This window comes from Ochotona curzoniae, unplaced genomic scaffold, assembly GCF_017591425.1.
Source record: "Ochotona curzoniae isolate NIBS_2020 unplaced genomic scaffold, NIBS_Ocur_1.0 contig_883, whole genome shotgun sequence".
Classification (NCBI taxonomy): domain Eukaryota; kingdom Metazoa; phylum Chordata; class Mammalia; order Lagomorpha; family Ochotonidae; genus Ochotona; species Ochotona curzoniae.
This window is the reverse complement of record NW_024466599.1, coordinates 18,687,879-18,696,708: the sequence shown is the minus strand read 5'-3', so window position 1 is coordinate 18,696,708 and position 8,830 is coordinate 18,687,879.

The window sequence follows — 8,830 nt, the reverse complement described above, 5'->3', positions numbered from 1 at the left end:
GCCATGGCCCCGCCCTTGTCCCCACCCCCCACTGCCAGGCCCAGACTCGGCCCCACCCCCAACCCCTGGACTCTCAGCACTTCCTGATTATGGAGAAAGGGGTTGAGCTGGGCCCATACCCCTTCCTCTCCGCCCTCCTTCCACCTGCCAAGCCCCCCCAGCCCTAGGCCCCAGCGGGCAAGACCAAAGTGTGTGTGTGTATGTGTGTGTGTGTGAGCACTGTGGGGCCAGGCTGTGCAGCCAGGAGTAGTGCAGGAGGGTGGAGAAGTGTGGAAGGCCTGTGGTCCCCATCCCCACCCTGCCCTGGCGTGGGGAGCCATGAGCTAGATGTGTAGTGTGTCTGTCTGCGTGGCAGGCTGGCCGGATGGCTGGGGCATCTGCCTGTGTGTGTGTGTGTGCTGTCTGTGTGCCTATGCCTAGGGGAGGCCAGCAGGGGCCCCCTCCCCACATGGCCCTCGCTCTGTCTATGCAGGGGCCCCCAAACCCGCACTTTGTTCCCATGTTCAAGCCTGTGGTTTTTTGTCTCTGTGTCTGTGTGTGTTTTTTGGTGCTGTGGCCTGTGTTTCCGTGCCTCTTTGGCTATGCTCTGGTCTCAATGAGTGTGCTCTGTCCACGTGGCCCTTTGGGGGGCTCTGTGTGTCCATCCCTCTGTCGGTGCTGTGTCCTCAGCCGTCCCAGAGAGGGGAGGCTCTGCTGAAGCTCCACCAATAAACTTGTGTCTCACTATGTACTACAGCCTTCCTGGGTTCCCCCACTCTGCCATGCAAGGGGAAAAGCCAGTGTGTCGTTTGGCAGCCAACAGATGACCTGCGCCGGAATGACTCCTTGCCCTCAGCTGTCCACATCAGGGTGCAGGCTAAAACCCACTGGGTCCCCTTCCCTTCTCAGCTGCCCAGCAGGAGCGAAACCCAGTCCTGAACTCCAGGAGTCCCCCTGTGCCCTGGACTTGGTTCCAGGAGAGACTTGGGAGATCAGGAGCTGGGTATCTTTGAAAGTTGCTCTTGCTACAGGCTCCAGCAGGTCAGGGTGCCCTTGGCATGGCTGGGGTGGGGTGGGGTCGGAGCTGGGTCCCTCTGGGGGAAGAGTGGTCACATCCCAGTGCCCATGTGGACTTGATCTTCCAGCAGTGTGGTGCCAGCGGGTGGGTTCCGCAGGCATGCATGCCTCTGTGACACTTCGGCCTCCCTGTGTCTTCAGAACCACATTCTCATTCAGGAATTGAGTGTTTTCACTTTTAAAGGCCACCAGCCCTTTGTGCTTGGGATTCAGACTCAGTGCTCTGGAACAGCACCAGTTAACTGACCCTCCCCCCTGCCACACCTCCTCCATCCTTCCTCTTCCCCCATCTTCCAGCCCGAATTGCCGTCATTCACTCATGAGTCCATGTTCATTTCTGTGCACCTTCCCTCTCCTGTGATAGAAATGTCTTTGTTATAACATTGTTTGCTTGTTTTAAGGGTCCAAAAAGGGAAACGTGCATGAAGCAGTAAGCAAATGCTTCCCCTGTCACCTGCTAACCACAGGGGGTGATGTCTGCCCCCCATAGCTCTGTGCACAGCCCACCACCTCGGCACAGTAACGTGATAAGATCATTTCATCAGTGAGGTGTTGTCATCTGTTTTTATGCCTCAGCCATGCCCTCTGACCAAACCTTGCCAGGCAGGTACGCAGAGACTGTCCAGGCTTTTGGACTCCTTGTCACTCAGCCCTCTTAGCTGTCCAGCTCGGCCAGGGCAGCCTGCTGAGCCCAGTTGGGCTGGCTGCAGTGAAGGCTGGGGGTCCGTGCAGTCAGGCCCGCGGCAGGCCAAGACGCCCCAGCTGCTTGCCACGCTTTGCTAGTTCCTGACACTTTCTCATTTTCCGTCTCATTGATTACAGGCCCCCAGAGGCAGGGTGGGGGTAGGGTAGAGTGAGGAGTGGAGGAAGGGAAAGGAGGGTGAGGAGGGTGGTGATGGATGCCCCATGGACAGCGTTAGCTATGGCTCTGTCCTATATGCTCATAAGAGAAAGAGGCCTCAGCGTGCGTTCAGTCTATTGACCACCAGCCTTGCAGAGAGGAAAAGGGACTTAAGTCATCCAGGGAGTGATGAATCCGGGCAGAGCCCAGCGCTCACCCACCTCAGGGCCTTTTAAAAAATATATATATATAAGATTAATTTATGCATTTATGTATGTATGTATGTATGTATTTCAGACAGTTACAGAGAAGGAGAGGAAGATTTTCCATATGCTCATTCACTCCCCAAATGCCCACAGTGGGTGGCCCTGGGCCAGTCTGAAGTCAGACGCTTCATCGGTGGGTGCAGGGGTTCATGCACGTGGTCCATCCTCTGCTGCTTTCCCAAGTGCATTAGCAGAGGGCTGGGTGGAAGTGGAGCATGAGGGATTCCAACTAGCATCTACACGGGATGCTGGCACTGCAGGCAGATGATTAGCTAGCTACACTATGGCGCTTCGACACTTGGAAGCTCTTGTCCGTGTGCGTGTCACAATAAAGCTGAACTCAGCTTCTCCCCAGCACCTGCTGCACCGGTACTCAGTCCTGGGGGTTCTGGTCAACCACTTGGTTCTTGCTTTGCCTTGCACTAATAATACTGTGGTCTTAGCTCACCTCTGTGCATTCCAGCTTTCTTAAGGTAAAGCAGGTGTTTCATGACATGACGGGAGCGACTGTACGTGGTTTCTAGAGGTGGCTTTGGGCTGAAGTCCAGGATGTTGGGGAGACATTTCAGGGAAACAGGGAGCCCAGCACTCTGCAGGACAGGGACCAGCACTTAGTGAACCCACACTTGAGGCAGGGGGTTATGAGGCAATGATACAAGGGCTTCTTCCAGGTGGAAAACAGGACCCCTGTCACATGGGGTGGCAGTCCCTGGATGCTGTCCATAGGAAGCGCCAGGCCCCTGTCCCTTACTGCTGGTCTTCTCTGCCTACCTCAGACACCACTCCGTGTGGCAGGGACAGGACGGGCACGAGGAGCAGGAGTACCGTCCCACGGGAGCCTGGACGTTCCTTATCTGCTCAGCAGCATGTGTCCCAGTGCTGCTACCCAGCGCCTCCATGCTGGTCCAGACAGAGCAGAGCTGGTTGGGGGCAGGGATGGGGGTGGGACCAGCCAGCGAAGGGGAGGGGACAAAGCCAGCAGGAGGGAGGAGAGGGGCAGGGAGGGAAGGGCCCACTCACTCTTCACCTGGGCTTTTCCACTCTTTCCACCGCTGATGAATTGGGGAGACTGTGACAAGGGACGGAGGAGAAGACAGAGTGTTAGGGCTGCAAACGCAGTGCGGCTGAGGGAGTGTTCAAAGAGACACCGGAGCCCCAGGGCCAGTAGGAAAAGCCGGGAGCGATAGGAGGGTGTGGATTGCAGGCCCTGCTGCGGGAGATGGGACACGGGGTCCTGCCCTCCTCACAGCTTGTGGTGGGGCAGCACCCAGTGCCAGAGGCGAAGGTGATGAACCTGGTGGGGCAGAGGAGCAGCTGGCCAGCCCAACTCCCTCCCCTGGAAGTCAACGCGGCTCATGCAGCTTCTGAATCCTGCCCCTGCTGGATTGGTCCCACAGACGGAGGTACCAAGGGTGTTCTGTTCTCCGAGGACCAGCAGCGCCCTCCTGAGGCCTGGGCTGTGGTAGCAGCTGCAGCAGGTCTGCCCCCAGGGAAAGACCCAACTTCCCTTTCCCAGCAGATCCTCCCCTACCCCTGCTGTGGAAAACTGTACTTAGGGTCTCTGTAACTGAAGGACTCTTTACCTCCAATCTGGAAGCTCACAGGGCCCCCAACTCCCTGGCCCGAATGCCCCAGGTCTGTCAGTAGTACCTCCTTGCAGCTGAGCAGTTCCCGTGCCCCAGCTATGATCAGGACCCCTCAACATATGGGGGTCCTGCTGTCAGGATGGTGAGGGGAGGTACGTGGGCACAGTGGGCAGGGAGGAGGGTCTCTGGGTCTCTGGGTCTCTGCTTGCCAGGGCCCATGCCTATTAAACGCTACTTCCTCTTCCAGCCTCCCACTGCCCCTGCCTGTGTGCCCACTAGTGCTCCCCTCCCAGGCAACCTACACTCCGGCTGTATCATCCCAAGGTGTTCCACTGCATCCTCCAGTTCCTTTTGGCCCAAAAGTTGTGGACTGTCAGCCTTACAAAGATTGTAAAAAAACGTAGGGAAGAACCACAAGGGAACCAAACCCAGAGAGCAGGAAAGACAAGAAAAGATACTTGAACAGACAGCTCCAGCACAGCAGGGACTCTGTGTCCCAGACCACCAAGTCTGCACACTCCACCCCGTCCCCCAACCTGCTGGGCGTGGCCTGCCCCCCAGGACTTCTGGGAGGTACAGGGGTTGGGGGAGCCTGCCCTATGAGGGCGTACTTCTTGCCTCTGTGACTGCCCCAAGCCAAGCTCACCAGCTGGTATTGAACAGTTTGCTGGTTTGGATTGGACAGAAGGACCTTGGGCAGATGGACGTGGGCCTGGTTGCCTGCCCTTAACTGTCGGGTCAGTACAAAACCCAGAAATACCCTCCTTGTCCCTGGTGCCCTTCAATGGGCCCAGAAGCCAGCCTCTGAGAGGCTGATGTAACTGGTAGTGTGGTTGGCATCTGAGGCTTCTGGGGGAGGATGCCACCCTGGAAAATTGCTACAACAGTAGCTACCTTGCTGCAATACCCTACTCCCGTGACACCTTTGTAATGGTGGCTCACAGCACCTGCTAAGAATCACAGCAAACCAAATCCATCATCCCCTAGCCTCTGGTTTACCTTCCTCAGCCTTCGTTCTCCTCACGCCCTGACTCAGCCTTGGTATCGGGTCACATCCGTTCCTCTCTTTCAATGCAAAGCCTCCTCAGCCAGAGCCGCATCCACTGCTGCAGCCCCAGCTGGCTTCCCAGGTGCTGGAACACTCCTCCCCATCTTCCTGGCCTCCCAACCGGATGCTCGTCCCCAAGCCCTGGCTCACCCACACCTCTCAAGCTTATGTCCTCCCACTGTCTAGGACATTGTCACAGAATTACAGGCACCTGTCACTTTAACACTGGGAACCTCCAACCCTACCCTCCCTAATGTGCGTCACCCTGCTCTCACTTCCATTCTCTCAGGGAATGAACAGGAACAAACAAGCTTTGATTTCCTGTTCGTGGGTACACTTGTTAGCAGTGGTTCAGCGAGCTGGCTGTAGCCAGTTAATGATCACAGGCAGGAGTAGAGCTCAGGTGGCCAGATTCTAAGGGGACTGTGTATTTTGAGGGAAAGGGGAAGACGGTGAAGGGATGGGGGTAAATAGTTTTACAGTGACGCTCAGCAATGCCATGTGACCTCTTTCATGTAAAGTGTGTAGGCGGAAGGGGAAGTAGAATTGAAATAAAGGTTCGGGCCAGCACCATGACATAGTAGGCTAAGCCTCTGCCTGCAGCGTTGGTATCCCACATGGGTGCTGGTTTGTGTCCTGGCACCTGCACTTTCAATCCAGCTTCCTACCTGTGGCCAGGGAAAGCAGCGGAGGATAACTCAGGTCCTTGGGTTCCGGTACTTACATGGGAGATCTGAAAGAAGCTCCCAGCTCTGGATCAGCTCAGCTCCAGCCATGGAGGCCACTTTGGAAGTGAACCAGCAGATGGAGGAGCTCTCTGTCTCTCTTCTCTGTGTGACTCTCCCTGTCAAATAAAAATAAATCTTAAAAAAAAAAAGGTTCATATAAAAATAATGTGAGAAAGAATGCTACTATTTGCCAAGTGCTTGGAACAGTGCTTGGCACATACTTGAGCTGCTGCTTTTTTTTTCCCCTTAAAGAAATAGATCAAGGGATGGAGGCCAATGCAATGACTCAACTGGCTAATCCTCCACTTTCTTTCTTTTTAAAAAAGATTTACTTATTTTTATTGCAAAATCAGATATACAGAGAAGAGGAGAGACAGAGAGGAATATATTCCATCCGTGGATTCACTCCCCAAGTGACTGCAAAGGCTGGAGCTATGCCAATCCGAAGCCAAGAACCAGGAACTTCTTCCAAGTCTCCATGTGGGTGCAGGTCCCAAGGCTTTGGGCTGTTCTCAACTGCTTTCCCAGGCCACAAGAAGGGAGCTGGATGGGAAGCAAAGCTGCCGGGATTAAAACCAGCACCCATATGGGATCCTGGCACGTTCAAGGTGAGGACTTTGGCTGTTAGGTCATCATGCTGGACCCTAATGCTCCATTTTCAAGAGCTGGAATCCCATATGGGTGGGTACCAGTGCATGTCCTGGTTGCTCTACTTCCCATCCAGCTCCTTGCTTGTGACCTGGGAAAACAGTGGAGGACAGTCCAAGTCCTTGGGACCTTGTACCTATGTGGGAGATCCAGAAGAAACTCCTGGACCCTGGCTTCAAATCAGATCAGTCCCGGTCATTGCAGACTTGGGGAGTGAACCAGTGGATGCAAGATCTTTCTCTCTGTCTCTCCTCTCTGTAAATTTGTCTTTCCAATAAAAATAAATAAATCCTTAAAAAAAAAAAAGATCAAATCTCTTGCCACTGTTAGGAGAAAAGGAGATCAGAAAACTCAAGCAGGGAGCTGGATGGGAAGTGGAGCAGCTGGGACAGGAACTGGTGCACATATGGAATTCTGGTGCTTATAAGGGGAGGATTAGCCATTGAGCCATCATGCTGGCCTCAGAAAACTCACTTTTTATACTTAACCACCATCACACAGAACGCAGGAAGTTCTCAGTGCTTGTGGAACAGGCTCAGATGCTGGTATTTTGTCTTACTAAAAGGATTTTCAGGGCCCAGCATGATAGTCTAGCGACTAAAGTCCTCACCTTGAATGCGTGTAGATCCCATGTGGGCACCAGTTCTAATGCTGGCGGCTTCATTTCCCATCCAGCTCCCTGCTTGCGGTCTGGGAAAGCAATCAGGACAGCCCAAGGTCTTGGGATTCTGCACCTGTGTGGGAGACCCGGAATAAGCTCCTGGCTCCTGGCTTCAGACTGGCACAGCTCTGGCTGTTGCAGTCACTTGGAGAATAAATCAACAGATGGAAGATCTTCTGTTTCTCCCTCTCTCTGTATATCTGACTTTATAATAAAAATTAAAATAATTCTTCTTCTTCAAAAAGAGGGGGTTGCTTTTTAGATGGCAGGGATTGAGTGCCTTGCCTTGCATCCACTGTTCATTCCAGAAATTCCATGACTGGTTGTGGCCAGGCTGAAGCCAGCAACTGGGAGATTCTTCGTTTCCTTCATGTACACAGGGCCATCTTGCACTCATGTTCCCACAAGCAACAGCCAGAGCAGAGCCAAGCTGAATTTAATCCGGGTTTCCCATGTGCATGATAGGAGCCCAAGTCACTTGAGCCATCACCTGCTGCCTCCCGGGCCATCCATCAGCAGGAAGCTGGAATTGGTAGCAGAGCCAAGATTGGACCCCAAACGCTCTGCTATGGGATATGGGCATCCTGAGCAGTGACTTAATCGCTGAGCCAAATGGCTGCCCCGCTTCATTTTATTCCCCCACGTAATAATCTAATTTCTGGTTGTAGGGGAAAGTTGATTCAACTTGGTGCTATGTTGTGATGAGGCGCGCCAGAGAAAGGATCAGGGCAGGAACACCTCCCACCACTTTGCAGGCGAGAACGCTTGGCTGCTGGCAGCCACCACTGCGTGCGGCACTGGGGGATGAGGCTGAGTCCTGTGGGCATCTGTGTGTGACAGACACCCAAGTACGCACTTGGGAAAATAATCCCCGACACGTTCCCGGAGTGCAGGCAGGGAATCCACAGCTCTGGAGAGAAGCGCTCTGTAAATGCCTATCTAGTTTCAACCCACGCAGGCCCTCCAGTCTGGGAGATGAGACTAGCTGGGCTCAGGGTTAACAGCCCACAAGGGGATCACGTTCCTGGAGGAGCCCCACCCTCTCCATGCAGTGCCAGTAGTGATAAACGAACATTTCTTTAGACTCTATCCAGACCCTGGGGTCTGACAGCCAACCTGAATAAGAGTGGGAGGGTCCTGCATTGTGGTTTAAGGAGTGATGCTGCTGCCACCTGATGCCTGCATCCTTAATGGATGCTGCTAGTTCATGGTTCGTGTCCCTGCTGTTCCATTTCCAACCCAGCTCCCTGCTAATAAACTTGGGAAGGCAGCTGAGGATGGCCCAACGCCGTGGGCCCCTACACCCAAACAGGGGACAGGGAGGAAGCTCCAGGTTCCTGTCTGGCCCAGCCCTGGCTATTGCACCCATTTGGGGAGTAAGTCAGTAGATAGAAGACCTCGCTTTTTGCAACACTTTCCCATTGGTTTTGGATACCCTAAAAGCCAGAAATAACCATTACTTGTGCATTTTTAGGAAACATGAGTTTGATGCCAAGCAGGGGCATGGGTGTGTCTAAGGAGCCGCCTGGACTTCTGAGAGGAGCTCATTCATCGGACAGCCGTCGGGCTGACCTGAGGTGAAACCACGTGTGCAGACTTCATTAGTCCAGACTTTCACAAGGAGCAATCCCTCTCCTGCCATGGCTACAGCTCCTCGGGAAAAGTGCTTCCAGCTCAGCAGGGCTGGAGCAGCGTGGACTACCATGGACCACCAGGAAGCAACTGAAGCCACAGATGTCACCGGAAGCTTTTGACCTGAGGCTATACAGAATAAGAATATTCTTGCTTGTTCTTAAGACTCCTTTCGCACCTAGTGCTTTGTACCCAGTAGGCACCATGTTCAAGTTGGTTGGAGGAAGACACGAAGTTGTTCCAGTGCTGCTGAAGACCATGGAGTAAAGAGCTGCTTGCTGAAGCCGGCAGGCATGGTCACAGGGCTAACACTCCAGGCCCTTCCTGGGATCCCCAGGCCAGCAGGCTTCCAAGTCCCCGCCAG